At 40.9% G+C, this 23,030-nt stretch overlaps 1 protein-coding gene across 16 annotated transcripts in view; it reads left to right on the forward strand.

The window, feature by feature from the left end:
* Positions 1–23,030, forward strand: part of LOC140495521 (teneurin-3) — a 2,480,372-nt gene that overhangs the window by 1,809,224 nt on the left and 648,118 nt on the right. For 15 of the 16 annotated variants that reach the window (XM_072594601.1, XM_072594600.1, XM_072594605.1 and 12 more), the window contains one exon: positions 21,432–21,507. The exons of the other annotated variant lie outside the window; for it this stretch is intronic. The gene's annotated coding sequence lies outside the window, so the exon portion shown is untranslated. The remainder of the gene's footprint in view (positions 1–21,431; positions 21,508–23,030) is intronic. 16 annotated transcript variants of the gene reach the window in all.

Here is a 23,030-nt window from a genome sequence, read left to right on the forward strand (position 1 = left end):
TGAATCTGTGACAAACTTGCCAGTGATTCATCCCTTCCTGGGCACAGTCTCAGACTGAGTTGAATTTTCTGAAACCTCCACAGGCTGTTTCATGCTGAGCTAAGATGTTTTCAACCACAAACCCCTTCCCATCTGAAAGATGGCATTGCTTATTGCTGACTACACTGCAACCCTTTCACCACCACAATTTTGAGCTCCACCTTCATCCTAGGGAAATGCACTTCAACAGAGTTGTTTGAACACACCGTCCACTCTTTGTATCTTCCAAGTTTCTCACACAAAATTCACCCCTGACCTTGCTAAGCTACAGTGCCTTGCTCTCTCCCCTTTTTATTAAATATCAAATCCTCACCCTCAGCTCTCAATTTACCCATTTGCTTTACTCTGTGCAGTCTTTTCAGACCCCTTTGCCCCTTGTCGACTGAGCACTCCATTTCAATGAGTCTATTTTTCTCCCACTCTGCCCTCACTGTTACATTACCACTTGACTCCACCACTTACTTCCAGCTAATTCCTGCTTTATGGGTTCCCTTCCTAAAATTCATAACCTCATCCTGCTGAAACACTTCAATTGTGTTCAACTCTTAAACCAAACTTGTGGTCACCCTTCAGAATCTTCTCTTGTCCTGGTGCCTGTGGTCTCTGTGTGCACCTAATAATCACCTTGGAATGGTTTCATGTTAAATGCTGAACTTGTTGGATTGCAACAATTTAGTTATGTATATATAAAACATCACGAGATGCTTCAAATAAAACATCCCAAAAATATTATAAAATAAGCTAAGGCACTGTGCCACAAGAACTTATTGGGTCAGATGTCCAAAGCATTAGAACATAGAACAATCCAACACAGTCCAGGCCCTTTGGCCCTCGATGTTGTTCCGACCTTTTATCCTACTCTAAGATTGAACCTGACAATCTAGTTGACACAAGACGAATGAGATGAGGTTTTCATAGAGCTGTAGAATCCCTACAGCATGGAAGCAGGCCATTTGGCTGATCGAGTCCACACCAACCCTTCAAAGAGCATCTTACCCAGACCCACTCTTTACCCTCTCCCTGTAACACTACATTTCCCATATGGCTAATCTACATAGCCAAGGCATCCCTGGACTCTGTGGGCAATTTAACATGGCCAATCCAACTAGCCTGCACATCTTTGAACTGTGGGAAGAAACCGGAGCACCTGGAAGAAACCCACACAGACACAGGGAGAACGTGCAAACTCCACACAGACAGTCCAATGGTGGAATCAACCAGGTTCCTGGTGTTGTGATGAAGCAATTGTAATCACTGAGCCACCATGCCACTTTATGCTATTGGATAATGTCAACTGAAGAATGTATTGAAGCTGTTGAAAATTATTTCATAAAAGATGCTCACCATTGGCAGGCAAAAGGTTCCATCAGTTAACATCAATGTTTAATTGTATCGGTCACTATCCTCAAACATTTGGTGCTTTTAAAAAAAAATCAAGTAAAACCTGCCTTCATGGAGTGCTCTCCACAACCACGAGTGACCAAGTACTTTTTGATATAACTTTGATTAACTTTGATATAAATGTAATTTCTCATTCATACTATATTGCTGGACTTCCAAAGCATCACGCACACAGCTGCTTCAGTAAATCCATCTAACTCTTAGGAAAAGTATTTATTTAAAAAGATTTTAGCTTTGATGGAGACCTGGCTTGAAAGGGGCACCATTGCCACTCGCACAGTCTTGCCAAAGGAGACAAAGACCATGCTGCCAGTAAGCTGTGAATGCAAAGCAGATAGTGGCTCATTGATGAATCAAGCCAGTGCCTTTCAGCAGCTGTGCACTCCCATTAGTTTTATTAGATGGAAAATCAAAGGCAAAGCCTCCTGAAAAATACATACTACAGGTGCCTGAGACTCTGTTTCAAGAATATGGATGCAGAAAACTGGCATATATACTCAAGTAAAAGTCAATGTCATGTAAAAATTGCAGAGTCATTGAGATGCACAGCATGGAAACAGACCCTTCAGTCCAACTCGTCCATACCGACCAGATATCCAAAATTAATCCAACCCCATTTGCCTGCATTTGGCCCATATTCCTCTGAACCCTTCCTATTCATATACCCGTCCAGATGCCTTTTAAATGCTGTAATTGCACCAGCCTCCATCACTTCCTCTGGCAGCTCATTCCATACACACACCACCCTCTGCATGAAAATGTTGCCCCTTAAGTCCCTTTTAAATCTTTCCCCTCTCACCCTAAACCTATCCCCTCTAGTTCTGGATTCCTCTAACCCAGGGAAAAGACCTTGTTCCCTTACCCTATCTATGCTGTTCAAGTCGACTTCCTATTTTTTGCCAAAAATCTGGAGTTTTCCACATATCTCATGTAAAAGTTGACCCTAGTTCTTCACAGTTAACAGATCAACATTTGTGAGTCAGAGTATTATCCTGTATATAAATGTTAAGTGAGGAAATGATTTTTTTTCATGCCATTATGTGTTTTGATGTACAATTCACACCAGCATTAGGCTTAGTATAATTGGTGTGATACAAAGTTTATCACACTGTAATTTACTATACAAGATAGGCCTATATGTATTTCCTTCTTTATAATTACTGTATCCCCGATCTATCCCTGATCTTCCTTGCTTCATGCAGCTGTTGACGATTTCTCACGGCTGAATTTCAGCCCCTCAAAAGTAGTATTCGTGTAATAGTCAACCCCATAAATTTAACCTTAAAAATTAGTCGAGAAACTTCAACTTTTACATGAGTACATATGGTATATGCACAAGAACAGGATTTACAACTGAAAAATGTCTACCTGGACATCATACACAAAAGAAGAGTCATGCCTTTAAGAGACAAGAGAAGGTATAACAGGAATTGTGAGAAAATTAGTAATGTGAAGAAAATAGCATATTTCCGCTCTCACCCTCTCCAACTGATTGATAAAGTACATTTACTTCACAATTATTGTCAAACTCCCAAACAAGAAATTCAGTTTGGGTGACAAATGGCATGAAATCAATTTGACAAGAAAATCTTTATTTGTGTAAATTCGTTCTCAGTAAATGCATTTTCGAATAAATGGCAATGGAAAAGCACAGTTGTCAGCATTTTATGTCATGTATGGTTTTTATAGTTAAAGCTGAGTAATTCATTTGTTGAGTTACACTGCATGTTGAACTACTTTTGAGCCCTTAGAACCCCTCTTTCTCCTCTACCGCCGATTCCTCAAAGAAAGTCTCATTCAATAGGATCGATTCTGGGCACTCCGCTCAGTCCCTTCTCCAACTGTCAGGCAGTTTTATCGATGGAGCCTATATGCTTGCTGCTTTGCAGTCCAACACAGCTACTGAATGAAAATTTATTTGTTACAAACTTACTATTCTGAATCAAGTCTATTTTTAGGTCTGCAGATAGCCAATCGATAAATCGTACCAAACTATTGATCACATCCCTGAGATTTTAAAGGATTTGGCTGCAACAAATTGCATTTATATAAGTCCTTAACGTAATGAACTGCCACAAGATATTTCACAGAAGCCTGTTCAAAGCAATTTCAACGCTAAGTTTCAGAAGAAGCGATTGGGTCTTTGACCAAATACTTGGTCAAATAGGGGGAGTTTTAGTGATCATAGAGCATAGAGTCATAGAGATGTACAGCATGGAAACAGACCCTTCGGTCCAACTTGTCCATGCCGACCACCATCCAGATATCGTTTAAATGTTGCAATTGCACTAGCCTCCACCACTTCCTCTGGCAACTCATTACATACACTTTAAGAAAAATCTTAAATGAATCTGAGTATGAAGGAGTAAGAATGTGCAGCTATCACCAGGGTAGTGCTGAGAGTTTCGAAATTCTAGTCACCAATGCTGGGAACTTTGACGTACAATCTCTCAAGTACTTAAATGGATGAGAATTTTGTAATTCACGCAATAGCTTATGAAAGACTTATTTTTTTGGCTCGAAACTGACTGTACCAATCTGTTATAAATATTGCTATTATCTATCTGCCTACTTAAAGTATATTGCCTTCATCTAAAGTGCCAAACCCTTTCTAATACCGGATACATTGATCAACAGAAAAGGCTGACTTATTACTTATTTACGTCTGACTTTATATCCTTAAATTATTCATATGATTTTATTTTTTTCTAGAATTAGGAAGGTAACTAAACCTTTCATCAAAATAATTCATGGCTGCTTCAAAATTTGCAACACCCACATCATATTCTTTAGTAATTAAGGGAGTTAAAACTCAGCAGTGAAATTATTCTTTCAAGCTATCAACTACTCTTCCACATTTTCATTTTGGTTACGTTAATTTGTCGGGAGGGGGTGGATGTGGTGTCTGGTGTGGAGAATGGAAATGGTTTGAAACTTTGTGTGGTTCAAGTGGAGCTTTGGATTGTGAAATCTGAAGGATGTGAAATGGAGGAGGAGGAGGGCTTGTAGTTGAAATGTAGAAAAAAACGAAACGGGTTAAAGGTCTTTTTCCTGACATGTTTCTGTCTGATTATAGTCTGACGAGGGAATGGAATGCATCACTAAATTGCTCCATGAAAGAAATACGGCCTGAGGAGAGGAGTGTGGCAGCTTTTAATGCAGACTGCATGCTGGAAGGGTCACATAGCTAACCTGCAAACCCACAGTGCAGCAAGGTTTACAAAAACTCATCACAGTAAAGTTGTAGAGTTGCCAAGAAGGCAGCAAATACATTTGACTGTCTCTGTTAAAAACAATCCACAACAATACATGCACCTCTTGCTGCTTTTACACAATTTATAAAGTGCAAGTAATTATTTCAACTTTGTGCTATTTATTGAAAAAAAAATTGGTACATCTGGAGTATTTCATATCTTGAGATATATGTTAAGTAGTTAAAAAATGTTGTACCTCTGTGCGCTCTCCTATCGTGTCTCATTCCGGTGCCTTCTCACCAATCTCCATTGATTGCCCTTCCATCGAGAAGGTCACAGACTCCGCTGCATTTAAAATCCAAGGTTATGCATTGCTTGGTGGAAAAAAAAAATAGTCATTCATCAGTTACCAATTATTGAGGGTTCCTTACTAACTGAATCATTGCAAACCATTAATACAACAAAACTGATGAAAATCATAAAGCTTTGGTCATGTACAAAATTAAGAATGAAAGATTTCACACATCACACTGGTAGAGACAGAGTGCAAAGGGCCAAAGAGAGGTCTGGATTTGACAGCTTCTGATAAAGTGTTACCCAGGCTGAATGATTAATAACTTACTTAAGATTTTGATTGTTTGTGAGTACCTTAGACTATAACGTTCAGTATAGAATTGTGAGTGTAAGAAAAAGTGAGAACAGAACTAGGAGTCTGTGCTGTCTCTATCCTGATGCCGCATATGATAACTTTGGATTAATTGTTTTTGATGAACTTTAACATGATACCCAACATGATTTGGAGTATGTGAGCTATAGGCAAATCTGCATGGAGAGTGAAATTAAACTCCCAATTCCTAAGGGAATATTTGAGCTTTTGCCCTGACGGTGCAATTCTCTTCAGTGATTTAATCAGTTGGTTGAATGATCATAGAATTGTAGAGCACAGAAAGACACTATTGGGCCCATTGTTAAGAGAGTTATCCAAGAAGTCCCACTCACTCACTCTATCCTGGTGGTCCTACAAATTTTCCTTTAATAGATATTGAAACCTTGCAGTGTGGAAAGAGGCCTTTCGGCTAGTCAAGTCTGCACCAACCAGGTCTGAAGAGCATCTCACCCAAAACCACACCCCTCCAACTCTATCCCCATAACCCTATATTTACAATGGCTAATCCGTCTAACCTGCACAGCCCCAGACACTACAGAGCAATTTAGCTGGAACTAGAATGCACACTGGCACTGAGTACTGCATCTTCAGCAGCTAGCTCATTTAGCCGTTATTCCTTCATTTCTTTTAGGTTGAAGAGGGAACTCAATGAGAAATGGCAGGTGACAATAGGATGGTGACAGACTAGCAATCCACAACCCAGCTTAATGTTCAGGGGGCAGAGTTTCAAATCCCACTATGGCAGATGGTGAAATTTAAATTCATTGCAAATTTGGAATTAATAGAAAGCTCGCCTGAAGGTGGCCATGTAACCCCACTGTATTTTAGTTGCTTAAAAACCTATCTGGTTCGTTGAGGTTTCTTTGAAGGTGGAAATCTGTCATCCTTACCTGATCAAGCCTACAGGTGACGACAGGCCCACAGCAATTTTTAAGCGCCATCTGAGCAATTAGGATTGGGAAATGAATGCCCACTGATGTAGTCAATGACATCCACGTCCCATAAATGAACAGTAATTTTGAGATCCTGGCTGCTTTGATGCTCATTGCTAACATTGAGACAAACTACAAGGTGAGGGAGAAGGTAACACAAAGTGGCCACATTTGAAGTTTTTATTCATCTGCTGTCATTCCCAGACCCTCAATACTTACCACCTTAATACTCCTCCATATTTGAATGGGCTGCCAACACTCACATTCTATTGTTAGATCACTGAAGAGCTTCACATATTGAAGGAATTGTGCTGAGTAATGTATCAACATCAGTTTGGGGTTAAATATTGAACATAATTTTGAAAATGCTTGAAGATAACTCCGTGCTTCCTGATCTCATCGCGGTTGAATTTGAGCCACGTTGGCTGTGACCCTGCTACATTTTCAAAAAACAAAATTGCTTTGATTCTGTCTGTCGAAACAAGTGCACTTGAGACAAAGTGAAGGGGAAGTAGCAACATATCCAAATCATTCATTTTGAGACAAGGGTATTTTCAACACTGTCTCTTACTAGGAGACAGTTGTCAGAAGATTTATTTTCTTAAGTGCTGTTGTTTGAGGATTCACTCAGAGACTTTTCACCCTCTGAGACTTTGTGTCCTGTCAGTTTGAATATACTCAGGGCCGAGAGATATATCTGAGATAAAGGTGCTTCCTGTTGTTTTTGCATCACATTAAAGGTTCCTGAATTTTCTCATTGCTAAATTTCTAATGCAAACTCACCAGAAAGACCAGGCATGTCCAGTCAACTCCCAGGGATACCAGACAGCGGTCATAGCTATATCACCAAATTACCTTTACTATTCAAGATTCTTATCAAGTCAAGTTTAATTCATTTTTGAAACAGCTTCAGTATTTGCCTGGCTAACAATACAAGAGCAACAACATATGCTTCGGCAGGTTTCATTAGAATATGTAGATGTTTGAGGGCAGTGCCAATTTCCTCCAAGACCAATTAATTTGCACATCTTCTCTTTAGTGTAGCTCCCAATAACATTCCTTGTTCACTAACTGCAGCTGCAGCAGATCGAATGCTGTGTATGCTATGGGGGAGAATGCTTACAGCAGCTAGGAGGGGCAAAAATTCCCACCCACGGGGCAGTGATTCAATGGTTAGCGCTGCTGCCTCACAGCGCCAAGGACCCGGGTTCGATTCCACCCTTGGGTGACTGTCTGTGAAGTTTTTACATTCTTCCTGTGTCTGCGTGGTTTTCCTCTGGGTGCTCCAGTTTCCTCTCACAGTCCAAAGATGTGCAGATTAAGTGGTTTGGCCATGTTTAAATTGCCCGTAGTGTCCAGGGATGTGCAGGCTGGTTGGATTCGCCCTGGGAAATGCAGGGTTACAGGGATAGAGTGATGGGGTGGATGTGGGTGGGATGCCTTTTGGAGGGTCGGTGCCGACTCAATGGGCTGAAAGGCCTGCTTCCACACTACTGGGATTTTATAAACTATTTTGAACTACAAGGATTTCGAGTTAGAAGCAGCAATGATGATTAGAGGAAGAGAATGCCAAAATGAAATCAACTAAGGAAGAAGAGCAAATCAGATTGACAATGTGAAGGTAAGAGTAGAATATCTTTGTGAACATGACAGTGGAAAGTGTGCCACATGAATGGGTATGTAGGGAAGAATGATCACTATAAACTGTGGGATGTTGGAGATTGTTGTGTATAGTATCTTAGATCGATGGAGGGATAATAAAAGTTTCTATGTGTGTAACAGTTTCCATTCATAGGATTTTAAAATACCTACGCCATGTTTCTGCTTTGGTTTCCAGCAAATTTAACAGTTTGCTGAGTTTTCTTCTGAGTGTACACAAGGGCTTTACCATTCCAGCACAGTGGGCGTCAGTAGTACACAGACTCACATAATTAATCACCTGATACACAAACACTTCCAAATGCAGGCAAAGACTTGAGAGGGAGCTTTCGGAGAGGAACACATACCAGAACTGGGGAAGTCAGATAGGACAGCTTTAATAAGTGTGATTGATAGAGCAATAGCCTGACCTCAGGACTCGGGAAGACTATCTCAGATTTTAAGCCTCTAACTGAGCTTCAGCTAACAAATTGTGCTCTTTAATGGTAACTCTATTAGGTTCTACCCAGCAACATAATGTCCAGAAAAGCTGCAGGAAATGTGTGTGCACACTTTTGACCTGTGTGCCAAATGTGACTCCAACCAGCAGAGACTTTTTTTCTTCTGATTCGCATTGACTCCAGTTTTGCTCAGGGTCCTTGATGCCACACTTGGTCAAACACTCTCTGCAAGTCCACCTCTGGAGTTCAGCTCTTCTGTCCTTTTTTGGATTAAAGCTGTCATGGAATCAGAATGAATCACGTTGTCTGAAAAATGTTGGGGTCCTCAGGATGAGGCTGAGATGGATTATTTCCTCGACATGTCTGACTAAAGATAAATTCAAATCCTTTGCACTGACATGCTCGCTCCCTTCATTCTTGAAGATGGGATATTTGTGCAGCTTGCACCTCCAATTAGTTATTTAACTGACCAATACCATTCATGATTAGGTCTGGCAGCAGTACTGAGCTTTGATCCAATCCTTTCATGTAGTCCCGACTTTCTCCTATTGCAAGTAGTTCTGCATTGTACCATCAACAGTTCAACAACTTATTTTTAGGTTTGTTTTGTGTTGCTTCTGGCAGGCCTTTCTGTACTTTTCATTATTTATCATTGATCTCCCATTTCATTGGTAATGGTAATTTGGTGATATGCAGGTTTAACATTAAACACAATTCTGCTGTTGCTGATGGCCTTCAGTGCCTCATGGATGTCCAGTATTGAATTGCAAGATCTTAAAAAAATGTCTGTATGACTGTCCTATTTAGCACAATGTAGTGCCACCCAAAACGATGGAGGATATCCTCATTGTGAAGAGGGTACTTTGTCTCCAAAGTGACTGTGCAGTAGTCCCACCAATCTTTACCTTCATGAATGGACACATCAGCAACAGATCAATTAATAAGGACAAGGTCTAGTAAGTTTTTCCATCTGGTTGGTTCTCTCACTATTGGCTACTGTCCCAGTCTAACAGCTATGCCCTTTGGGACTTGGCAGACTCAGACAGTAGTGATGCTTGGTAATTAATATTGACGTTCCCCACCCAGAGTACATTTTGTGCCCTTGTCACCCTCAGTGTTGTTCCAAGTGGTATTTGACATGGTGAATTAGGAAAACATCTGTCAAAATGGTGGGAACAGGTGGCAGCCAGTAGAAAATTGCCTTTCCCATGTTTGACCCAATCCCATGAAACCCAGCGTAAATCTTGAAAAAAACCAGGGCAACTCTGCCCCAACTGTATACCAAGGTGCCACCACCTAAAGTAGGTATTTTGAGCCAGTGGGACAGGTTATGCCCTCAAAAAGTGGTGATGGTGTCTGAGAGATTGCCTGGAGGGCATAATTCTGTCAATGTAGCAATGTCAAACTGTTGCTTGCTTAGTCTTATAACTTTGGCTCAGGCCCCCAGCTATTGGGAAGGAGGACTTTGCAGAGTTGACAGGTCTGCGTTTGCTGTTGTTTGGTTGTTTACACTTTGTAGTGGTTTGATACAACTGAATGGCATGCTAGGGTTAACAGTCAACAACATTGTTCTGGATGTGGAGTTGTATTTAGTCCAGACTAGGTAATGATAGGAGATTTCCTTCCCTAAGTAACACGAGTGAGCAAGATGTTTAATTTCATCAACATTGGTTTGATAGTTGGCGTTATACTGTCTTTATTTTGATCCTGGATTTTAACGTATTCAAATTTGACCACCATGTCCCCAGAACATTAGCCTGGTGTTCCGGAGTACTACTTCAGTGGCGTTATCACTAAAAGGCAACTCCTTTGGATTAATGCTGCAGGTAGCACCAGTTGCATGCAGCAATCATGTAAGGCTGCATGCAGAACCAAATAACCATGCTTTCTGAAATGGAATGAATGTGTAGTCATTAATTTTACACTGGGACATCCACATCTTTTGGGATGCAGTCATTCTGCAATTTTAAAATCAGCTTTGAAAATGTTCTCATTTCCCCTCCACACAGCTCCCACCCACACCTTCCCTTTGTCTCAAGCGCACTGTTTTAACCGATTCAATGTAAAAGGGAATAGCACATCATGTGGCGCTATGTGTATTGAGGCTGAAACCACGAGCAGCAAGGAAAGTGGCAGTGAGAGACAATTGAGCAATAGGAGTACAGCAAAGAACTGTTTCATTTTATTTTCCTTCAATAGCACAACCAACATTTCTGTCATCACACACCTTGGTCTATTTTAGGCTGTAACTGCCAGCACAGCATGTAACTCCTTTTAAAACTTCCCGTTGTTTGTCAGGATTAGACACCAAGTGTGATTGCAAAGTAATGGATTAACTGAAGGTTCAAGACTTGGTCAGAGTCAGCACTCTCACCCTCGGCGCTGAACGTTTTGGTTCATGCCACAGTGTGCAGTGCTGAGGGAGTGTTGTACTGTGCAACTTGTTATCCTTTGGATGAGAGGTTAAACCAAGGCTCTGTCTCCTGCCTCAGGTAGATGTAGAAGATCCTAGGACCCTATTTGAAGAAAAGCAGGGAAGATCTCCACAGTGTTCAAGAACCATGCATGCAACAAGCCCCATTTTACCTGTGATGTCTCTTTGAAGGGCTATCCATGAGTCTCATTCTCATGCTGTTAACTCATAGGCAATCTGGTCAATCTTTGTTCCTGAACAAATATCATGAAACCAAACTACCTGGACATTGTTTTATAACTACTACAGGACTCTGATATGCACAATTTGGCAATCATGTTTCCTGAAAAAAAATGGAACTGGACTTAAAAGTTTTTGATCTGGGGCATTTTGAGACTTCCTTAAGGAGTGAGAGGCAACTTCTGAATATTGCATCTAAATCCAGTCCTGAAGAAAGGTTGCTAGACTCCAAACATTAACTCTGTTTTTCTCCATAGATGGTGCCAGACATGCTCAGTTTATCCAGCAATTTCTGCGAGTTCATTGTTAATGTTGGTTGCTGTATCGAAATTGGACCATTACAGTCAGCTCTTACTTAATCTCTATTGAGGCAAAATAATGTTCACTACAATATAAAATAGTCTTGGTGACTAACAGGTCACATTGCTCAATACAATGTTTTTTTCAAAAAATGTATCACCCATTCACAAATATCATGCATTTTTGTTGAGTGAAGACCTTGAAAATAAATCATTCACCTTTTTTTTTGTAAATATAAATGTGAGCTTGATTATAGTTTTCATCATTAAACACGGTTTTTAAACCTTAATTCTGTCAGCAACTGTGCAGTGGCATTGCTTTCCAAACCTCCTTGAAAGTGAAGAATGCCACACATAAAAGGTCACTTATGGGTGGCATGTTAACAAGTCCCCATCGTCTCTTGAATTCAAGGTTGTCACCAGGGCAATTGCAAACTGAAGATGCGGGACTTGTAATTGAAAAATATTTGCCACACCAACTGATAAATGGAATGGTTGCTGTGTGTGTGCACACGTAGTTCAGACCAGATGTTCAGATCCGTAAGTACTTTAATATAAAAAAGCAGTGGGGCAAATTAAATGGTCTCGCAGTCGACGATTACTTGTGAGGCAGCTGCAATTCTCCAAAGATCTGGGAAATCTGTAGCATCCCTCATTGTTAAATATTTTTATTAGCTCTGGTAACATTTTATTAATATTGATGTCAACATGTTTGAAGAAAAAAATACATCCATAAATGAGAATGGTCTGGGAATTAAGAATATTACTTCTGTTGATTAGTTGGCCTTCGTATCAAGAGGATTTGGGTACAGGAACAGGGATGTCTTTCTGCAACTTTATAGAGCTTTGGTGAGACCACAACTGGAGTATTGTGTGCAGTTTCGCTCTCATTAACAACAGAAAGATGTTCTGACTGTGGACGGACTGCAACAAAGGCTTACCAGAATCAAAAGCAGGGATTGCTGGAGATACTCAGTAGGTCTGGCAGCATCCATGGAGAGAAAGCTGAGTTTACAATTCAAGTCCAGTGATCCTTCTATTTTTGTTGTTTCTAGTTCTAATTAGGAGGGAACTCACAGACTTGGCAGACTTTCTGCATCCTGAGATGCATGTGGCATGCAAAATGCCTTTTTTCTGTAGTTTTTTTCCTGGAACAGATCACGCCACTGACGTGAGAGGTCACATTGAGGTTTGAGGGATGCCACACCACAAGGAACATGGCAGAGCAGAAATCTCTCCCCCGGCCATTGATATGTTCGAAGGATTTGTGGATTTGGCAATCAGCCTGTTTGACCACATTGCGAATTTACATTTTATGGTCATCATGGAATGGGGCTGAAACACTCAGAAACAGCATTACGAGAACGCCTCAGTAATTATGTTTATAATGCAGTGTTCTTGAAAGGTTGTATAGCTGAAGGAGACGTCAGGGGCAATTTGAATACGACTTTAGAAGTTTTTATTCAAATGGACAAGCTAAGTGATTTGGGTGATCTATTGATTAAGGAATATCACAGGGAATTTCACTGAGCTTTGAAAGTGAACACAGGGGGAAGAACTTGGATATTACAACAACTGATGATTGTTCGGTGGTCACCGTGAATGTGATTAACTTCACATTCCAGCATTATGAATTGAATTCAAATGAGAAGTTTTTGCATCTGTAACATTCAATATAAGGTCACGTCAGGTTTGCTAATTCACATTGTCCTTGATAATTCAAAGCAGGAACTTTGGTGAATATTGTTCGACCTTTGACTTCCAAAATGATCGTACTGGGGTTCTGTTATGGAGTGAAACAGAGAAAGAATTCCTTTATCTGACACATATTCTGTCAGTTGAGATTCATCTCAGCATGACACTTGTAAAAAACATAACTTTCCTTGAATTTTACTTCACAAATCAAAGAGCTTTGTTATGTCCTTATTAACTTGTCTATTGAGCCATTAAAATTTAGTGGTATCAAGGTAAGAAAAAAAGCCTACAATTTGCCATGTATTTCAATTTTATTTTTGATATAAACATATTTCATATGGTAATGCCTGTAATTTATGCTTATTCGATCAGTCCAGAGACTCATGGGAAATTAAATGTCAGGATTGCCTTCATATTCCACCATTGAGTGCTCACAATGTTGAATCAGGCTATTTGGCCCATTGAGTCCACACTGATACTCTGAAGAGCATCCCACCCAGACCCACCGTGTATTTCCTCATCGCCACTCCCCCCACCACATCCCACCTTCCAACTCGGCACCATTCTCTTGAATTGCCCCATCTGCCCAACTTCCTTCCCATCTATCTGCTCCACCCTTTGCTCCGACCTATCACCATGACCCCCCAACTGCATCTACTTATTTCCTTCCCAACCCCACTCCCCCCTTTCCTTTTCAGCTTCCTTACCAACTCCGCCCCCGCTATTCCTAATGAAGGGCTTATGCCGGAAACGTCAACTCTCCTGCTCCTTGGATGCTCCTTAACCTGATGTGCTTTTCCAGCACCACACATTTCAATGCTGATCTTCGTCATCCACAGTCCTCACTGTCTCCCACCCTGTAATTCCCATGGTTAATCCACCTAGCCTACACATCCCATGACAATATGCAATTTAGCATGGCCAGTCCATCTAACTTGCACAACTTTGGACTGTGGGAGGAAACTGGACAACCTGGAGGAAACACACAGACAATGTGCAAACTCCATGCAGACCGTCGGCTAGGGTGGAATTGAACCGGGACCCTGTTGCTGCGAGGCACCATTGCCAACGACTGAGCTCCACTGCCACTCTCAGTTGTGGATTTTCTGTACATGTTTTCTGCTCGTGCTTTCAAATTGCTTGTATAGTAAAGTGTAACCTTAACACCTTTAGTTATAAGTTGGTTGCAGTATTAAAAAGAAAATACTTACATTTACACAGCACTTTACACAATAACCTGACATCTCAAAGCTCTTTTCAGCCCATGAACTGCAATCACTGTTGTAACATTGGCAACACAGCTCTTAATTTTCTACAATCCCCAAGGCCAGATTTCTTTTTTCCTTTCTATGATGTTGTGTGAAAGATAAATGCTGGCCAGGTCACTAGAGTTAACTCCCTTATTCTTTTTTCAAAATGTTCCCATGGAATCATTTATATCCACCTGAACGGGCAGTGGGTCCTCAGTTTAACATGTCATCCACAAGCTGGCTCTTGAAGCAGTGGATCCCTCCTCTCATACCACAATGGGGGGTCTTTTATGCGTAAGGCATAGAGCATGACTTGAACTCATAACTATGTCACTCAGGCACGACAGCTATAGAAACTAGGTGTGATGGCCGAGTGGCATTATTGCTGGAGTGTTAATCCTAAAACCTAGCTAATATTATGGGGACCTGGGTTCAAATCTTGCCATGACAGATGATGGAATTTGAATTCAATAAAGAAAAATCTAAATTAAGAGTTGAGTGAGGACTGTGAATTGATTGCTGAGAAAAACCTCATTTGGTTCACAGATGTCCTTGAGGAAAGGAAACTGCTATATTTACCTGTTCTTGCCTACACGTGATTCCAGACACATAGCAGTGTGGTTGATTCTTAACTGCCCTCTGGGCAATTAGGGATGGGCAATAACTGCTAGCTTAGCCAATGATGTCTCCATCCTGTAAATGAAATGTAAAAGTTGAGATCTGGTTTATATTGAAAGTTGATTTTCAGATTATTGGCAAGGATAAATTGATATATTCCACAAAACAAGTAGCCATCCTGAGCTTCAAATCAATAAATGTGCTGCCAAATTCAGATACTTCAAACTATTTATATCAGTCAAAGAAATTGAATTATGTTTTGTTCTTGATTCTTTAAAGTGATCAATGCCAAGGCCAGTACAACAATTAGACCCTTTCCATTCATGTCTTTTATTTCTTCAACGCTGCTGGTGTCCCTGTATGTCATTGTGTTAAATGAATGTTGAATGTTTCAGGAGTAGCCTGTCACTGAGGGCTACAGAAAGGCATGGTCTGTTGCTACGGCACATTACTTGGCTCCCATGTAGTTGTGCAATCATTGTTAACAATGGAAATCATTCATCCATGTGGCAATTACTCTCATGCCCTAAAGACTAAAAATTATTCCAACAGGTATTTGGCTTTGTTGCTGCAAACTAATGTACAAGAAAAAATAGTTTTGTTACAAAGAAAAGCATTGTAAGACATGTGTGAATACACAACCCAAGAATGACAATACTGCCTCACAATAATGCATGCAGAAATGCCACGCCTTCAGTATGTGAGATCTGTTTTGTCTTCACTGTCTCGGTTGGAGGATAAACATTTAAAGAACCTGCATATAAGAGCTTTCATTATTTCAAATCTGGTCACTTGCCAAAGGGGAGAAACTACTGAAGAGTGGATGTGTCGTTGCCTTCATTCTGTATTGCTTCAGAGGTAATTATACCTGCACTAAACACACTTCACTAAAGTGCTGTTAAGATATAGCGTTTAGAAGTGCAAGGCCAAATTTAATCCCTTTGTTCAACATCATATACAGTACTATGAAGCAGAGGTAAAACAACACTGCTAAGCTTTAGGCACCCTTGTTTATCATTCCTGCTGAATTTCTGATGAACGGCGTATGCCCGAAACATCGATTTTCCTGCTCCTCAGATGCTGCCTAACCTGCTGTGCTTTTCCAGCACCAACTCTCAATGCCTATGCAATTGAGATATGAAGTCCTGAGTCATATGTAATGTTTCCCTTAATCCAGCACTGAATAGTAAAGTCACCATAATCCTTATGGACCATCGGGCTGCTCTCTCATTAGAGAGACGACGGGTTGTGATTTTAACCTGAAGGTCGCTGTGTCTCAGGGAGGGGATATGTTGAGAAGGTAGGACCTTCGTGGTAACCTCAGCCACTCTGCATCGTATAGCAGCCATCCAAGCTAACCGAACCCCCACAAGTTTAAACGTCGATATATAAATGATCAGTTTTTGAGCTGACTGAACTTTACTTGCTCTTACTTCTTGTGCACTTTCTATTTTCTTGACTCAGCTAGCAATAAATCTGTCTTCAGCTGTTAAGGCCAATCGTTCTTGAATTTGCTTCTAAACCTTCACTTCTCTCCCCTCTATGAAAGCTGCCTCTTTGTCCAAATATTCAGTCACATGTCCTGATATCTCCGTACATGATTTGGAATCAAATTTTGGTTTATAATTGACCTTTTGCAGTCCCTTTGGATGTGTTACTATACTAATGGTGTTTTATGAATGGAAGTTTTTGTTATTGTATGAGGAAGCCAGACTAGTTTTCATTGCGGAATATATGAGCTGTGAAGTGAGTCTTAGTGTCCCTTTGTCAACTGAATGGAAATGTAAAATGGGCATAATAAGAAAAGAAACAAAAACTATAATTTATATAGAATCCCTACAGCATGGAAACAGGCCCTTCAGTCCCACAATTCCACACTGACCCTCCGAAAAGTAATCCACCCATTGGTGGGTTAGTCTACATTGCTCTACATTACCCCTGACTAATGCACCTAATTTCCACATCCCTGGACACCGTAGGCAATTTAGCAAGGCCAAGTCATCTAACCTGCACATCTTTGGATTGTGGGAGGAAACCGGAGCAAACCCACACAGACACGAGTGGAATGTGCAAACTTCACACATACAGTCACCTGAGGCTGGAATCAAACGTGGGTCCCTAGCGCTGTGAGGCAGCAGCGTTAACCACTGGGCCACCATGCCACTCTAAATCTTGCAAGGTAAGAAAACATTTGACACCAGGTTATAGTCCAAGAGATTTATTTGAAATCACAAGCCTATGGAGTAATGCCCCTTCATCAGGTGACAAAGGGGCAACTCTTTGAAAGCATTTGATTTCAAATAAACCTGTTGCACTATAACCTGGTGTCGTCTGACTTCTGACCTTGTCCACCCCAGTTCCCCCTCTCCGCATTATAATCTTGCAAGTGCCAGAAACCTGAAGTCAAACAGGAAATTTTGGAAAACACTAAGAAAACAGAAGTTGCTGGAAGAGCTCAGCAGGTCTGGCAGCATCGTGAAGAGAAATCAGAGTTAACGTTTCGGGTCCGGTGACCCTTCCTGAGAACTTGGAAAGCACTAAGCATGTCAGGGGAAGTGTCTGTTGAGAGGGAATCACAACTAATGTTTCAGGACCGACATTTCACCAGAATACAAAGGAAAGTAAAAGAACACCCAACCGTGACTGAGATGCTAAGTTCCACAAACTAACTGAAAATGGCAAACATGGGGCAAAGAAACTGAGCACAGAAAAAGTGAATTATTGTATTCCACAATAGTAAGAATCAGAAGGGTGAGCTTCATATATAACCTATACTTTTAAAATATCAGAAATGCATTCAGTATAATATAGAGTAGAAAATTCAAGATGTTCCGCTTTATGGTTTGAAGTTTCACTGATTTTTTGCTGAGAGAAATAGATTCATATACTGGGCACAGCCCAGATGGAGACTATATGGCCTGTCGTCCTGATGCCACAACGGCAGTTTAGCTAGCTGCACTCCCCTGCCCTTTCCTCGGAGACACACAAATATTCGCTCTTCAGATAATTACTCAACTCTCATTTGAAAGCCACAATTGAATCTGCCTTCACCACAATCTCAGGCAGTGCATTCCACATCCTAACCACTTACCATGCAGAAATGATTGTCCCCATATTGCCTTTGATTCATCTGGCACTCACTTCAAATTTGTGTCCTCTGATTTTCGACCCTTCTGTCAGTGGGAATAATTTCTATCAGTGTATTCTGGCTAGATCCCTCATGATTTTGAATAGCTTCTGAGCAGCATAGTAATATTTTGACTGTTGACTTGAAACGACAGTATGCAGGACCTGACTAGTCAGATACAATTATAGTAGTGCCCATCCTCCAACCCATAGGCCATTCTAATTTTCATTGACTAAGCAGGACGGGTACATGTATCCCTATACGGCTTATAGTGTGGAACAACTTTATTTGGACAGAAAAGGTTTTACCCCTTAGAGGGATATGGGCCAAACACAGGCAAATGGGAGTAGTTTTGTTTGGGAAACCTGGCAGCATGGACAAGTTGGACTGAGAGGTTTGTTTCCATGTGGTATATGAATCTAGGACAGACAAATGTATGTCCTTGAGCCATGGCATTAAAACAGATCTAGTTACCCCCATGGGAACATGGTACCAAAACCGGTGTTGGTTTGTGAAGAAAATAACTTGTGCCTGTTTAAGCCTATCATCTTGCACACATAACGATATAATTGCAAAAGTACCAAGTTGAAAAAGGAACAACAGTTCTTATTGTAGGGTAAAGGGTGGTGACTGCTTGGCAAGTGGACTCTGGTAGGCCAGAGGCATTGTCATGAGAACTGCAAGGAAAGTGGTGGGTGCTGGTATAGTGGTAATGTCAGTGGCCTGGTCATCAAGAATCCCAGCCTGATAGAAAAACAGAAATTGGTGCTCTGGCAGTATTTTTGGAGGGAATACGGAGTCAACATTTTGAGTCCAATGACCTTCCCTCAGAGCTCTACCTAATGTTATGGGAACATGAGTTCAAGTCACAACATCAAAAATCTGAAATCTGAAATTAAAGGAAAATAGTTGAATAGCAACTGTATAACTACTGTTGATGCAGAAGCACGTGTGGATTGTTAATGACCTTTCGGGTAGGTAATCTGCTGTCCTTACCTAGTTTGGCCCACATGTGACTCCAAGCCCACTTGACTCTTAACTGCTCTCTGGGCAATTATCAATGGCCAATAAATGCTAGTCGAGGTAGCAATGTCCAGATGCCATGAATGAATAAGCAAGCCTATTCTAGTTGGTCAAGACATGACCTTGGGAATTGTACCAAGGTCATTCTCCAGCCTCATGTTGAATTGTGAAAGGCACAATGCAGTGACATCTTCCTCAGTTTGCAAACATATTTAAGAGCCAAATGACCAAGCAACCAGTTGTAGCTATATATTGCCTTTCGTATTTCTAACATACATTTTAACATTTCACAGTCAACGAATTACGTTTTTGATATGTAGTCCTTGTTGGTATGTGTGACAGAATGTGATGGCCATTTCATATGGATCAATGGTGTCATTGCTTCTCCTTGTGGGAGAATCTAGGATCACAGGGTATAATCTCGAATAAGGGGTGCAATTAAGGCAGAGATGATGAGGAATTTCTTATCTCAGAGGCGTGTGAATTTGTTGAATTCATTGCCATAGAGAGCGATTAAAGCTGAATCATTAAGTATATTATGAGGTTTGGATAGACAGATTTTTAGTTGGCAAGGGAATCAAGGGTTATGGGGCAAAGGAAAGAAATTGTAACTGAGAATTTTCAAATCAACTGTTTTCTCATTTATTGATGGAGTAGACTCAGTGGCGAAATGGTCTCTTATGTCTATGACCAGTTGACCCATGTTTTGGTATCATGGGTCAAGGGCCAGTGCTGGTTCAAGGGTATGTATTGGCCACAATAACAATAAAACTCCCTTGTCCTTCATTCAATGGTGTTGTGGGATCTTCAACACCCACCTGACCTGGCAGATGGTTCAAGGAAAAGGTGTACATGATTGTGCATAGCCTGATTGTATTGAATTGTTAGTCTAGATTATGTGCTTGAATACTTGAGGGTGCAGCTGGAATTGACTGTGTGTTCTACTGACTGCGAGGGGAGAATGTTACCACCAAATTAAGGTGATCACAGTTCACTTTACATTTCAGATGGAGCTGGTGTTTCACCTGACACCATTTCTAGTTCAATGTGTTTGTGAGTCAATTTGCAGCTGAAAGAATCAAAAATGAAGAGACATGGGCTGATTACCAATGATGGCAATATGCTTGAATTGATTATTTTTAATCTAGCCTATTGGGGTAGCACAAGGATTCTAGCACTCACAGCAACACAACCAATTGTACCTCCAAGTCATGCAGTTCACTGATCTCAAAAGTACTTTTGTGCTACACTCTGAGGTCAGAACAATAATCGCTAGTTTACAGCAGGTCTGTACCATGTGTTGCCTGGATTTCAATAGGAAGGTAAGAAACACAACTGAATCTTTCTACTGAGCTTTAGGTGATTGCACAATTACTCCAATCTTTCATGCACAGGGACGGTACCTTTCATTTCTCAATATTACGACCAATGCCGAGAATAGGAACAAGTCCTATTAAAACAGCAAGTCAAGAACCTGCAGATAGCAGAGTGATTTCAATGTTTACCCCTTCAGCAGTAAGGGAACTGAAAAGAACACTTCTCTTAAGTAAAAGAAGCTTTATCAGTGAAACATTCGAGCATTCGTCTTGGTCAATAAGGAGTCATAGAGTCATAATGTGTTCCTTTAGTTTGATGCAAATTTATATATTGAACAGCAAAGCATTTGACCTGTTTTCACTCACTGACTAACTCCTTGAACTAGAGTTTTCAAAAATGTTCTTTCTGCTCCTACGACAGAAATGAAGGCTGGAACTTATAGCCCTGTCTGTGGGCGGCACGGTGGCACAGTGGTTAGCACTGCTGCCTCACAGCGCCAGAGACCCGGGTTCAATTCCCACCTCAGGCGACTCTCTGTGTGGAGTTTGCACCTTCTTCCTGTCTCTGTGTGAGTTTCCTCCCACAGTCCAAAAAATGTGCAGGTTAGGTGAATTGGCCATGCTAAATTGCCCATAGTGTTAGGTGAAGGGATAAATGTAGGGGAATGGGTCTGGGTGGGTTACGCTTCGGCGGGTCGGTGTGGACTTGTTGGGCCAAAGGGCCTGTTTCCACACTGTAAGTAATCTAATCAAACCCACCTATTCCATTTCAGGTCACCTCACCACATGGAAAGATTGAACTGCAGCTATACTAAGTCAGCTTTTTGTTGGAACTTGCATTTGCTGCCATATCAACTCCATCAACATCAGTCAGAGTTGCTCATTCACTAGTCACCTGATTTCAGAATCATTAGATCATGTTAAAGAGGTATTTCATTGTAAGCATTGCCACTTTACAAAATTACAACAGTGAAATAAAGTTATTGGAAAATTTTTTTTTTTAGAAGTGTCAGTTTAATAGCCTGTTATTTACTGCTTCCCTTCACTGGGGTAAAGCAGAGTGGAGAATGAGGTAGAAAATGGTTTTTAGTTAAGATGCCTTTCCTTTTGTGTTGCAGGGTTCACTGACTCCTTGAGCGCAGGCAACAGCAGGATGAAAATAAGTTGTATGAAGAAATTTCAAACACAAAACAGGTAGGATTCTTGTCAGTTTGACCTGTAAACATTTACCTTTAAGAGCTTGAACTTGGCACTTGCACAGTATGTTTTTACGTCAATCTTAACCATAAGCAGCTCATAAAGTATGAGAAAGACCGTCAGTTATTTCGCACTTTTCATGGGCGGGTGCCATCCCAAAACCTTTTACAACTGCAGTGATTGGGACCAGGTGGATCTCATTGGCTACAAGATCCCTGATTGGCCAAGGTTAGCAACCCCAATCAAGAATCTTGTGGTCAACAAGATCCACATGGTCCCAATCGCGACAACAACCAATGAAGTGGTTTGTAGTTTAGTCCCTATTGATGGCGCCATTTTGTAAATGAAAAGGTCTCACAGCCAGCAATGTGATAATGATGAGCTAATCTTCTTCTAACCTATGAATGAAGAGCACGTTTTGGCAGGACATTGCGGTTGACATCTTTGTTCTTCTTCGAAGTAGTCTCATGGCATATTTTGTACTCACCTGCCTTAATGTCTCATCCAAATGACAAAATGTCACAATAGGGCAGCACTCTCTCAGTACATTGGAGTATCAATCTAGACCTTTGTCTTTGAACACAAAAGCTCCTATATCACACATTACCAGCTAATCCATGGTTGATACACATAAGAGCATTTTGAGCAGATCTCAATCCCATTCTATTACTTCCAGTCGGATGGGATCAGGATGGATCCTTGGCCCTAACCCAGTCCAGCCAATGTCAGCAGAGAGACAGGTTGAATGGGGGGAAGAAGGCTATCTCAGGAGAGCTGGAATGCACCGAGGTTGGTGTCATGCAGAATGCACAGTTTAGGTTTGGGTCCTGTGTTTGGTTCCGGACTGAAGGCAAATTTAATCTGTGAATTAATATATGAGAAGATGTTGCATAGATGAGGATAATATTTCCTTGAAGATAGATTATGTGGTGTTGTAATTGAGATGTTGAAGGTAAAAAGATAATAAAAGGTAGATAGAGCGGAATTATTTCAGCTTTTTCACACACACAATACATTTGATGTTATCACAGTGCCACTATTATTTAGATTTTCTGTTTTATCATTTCATCTTCCAGAATGGTGATTTCAATGGTTGAGTCGATCATTTCTGACTGACATTTGTCAAAAGCAGACTGCTGGATAATTAGTGTGACAGTCCATGACTACCCACTGGTTTTTTTCTTTCACTCTGAGAGGACTGAAGCACCTTATTATTATGGTCTAATGTTAACTGGACTCAGGCCTGAGTTCCACTGGCTGATATATGAAACTTGAAGTCTCTGGATTGCTTGTGCCTCTTGTCTTGGCCAACACCTCAATCTTATAGGATCTGCTGGCAATTCTCAATGCCACAAAACCCCACAGACTGCTTTGAATGCAGCTTGCAAAATAAAATGACAACTTCCTTCCCTCTGAAAGCAAAATACTTGATCTCTCGGAGCTTCTTTCTGGAATGCTGTCCAAGCCACTGCTACCTTGAAGCAGCGTAGCTCCATTTTGCCAAGTCTCTCGGACAATCT

The sequence above is a fragment of the Chiloscyllium punctatum genome, chromosome 2, assembly GCF_047496795.1.
Source record: "Chiloscyllium punctatum isolate Juve2018m chromosome 2, sChiPun1.3, whole genome shotgun sequence".
NCBI lineage: Eukaryota > Metazoa > Chordata > Chondrichthyes > Orectolobiformes > Hemiscylliidae > Chiloscyllium > Chiloscyllium punctatum.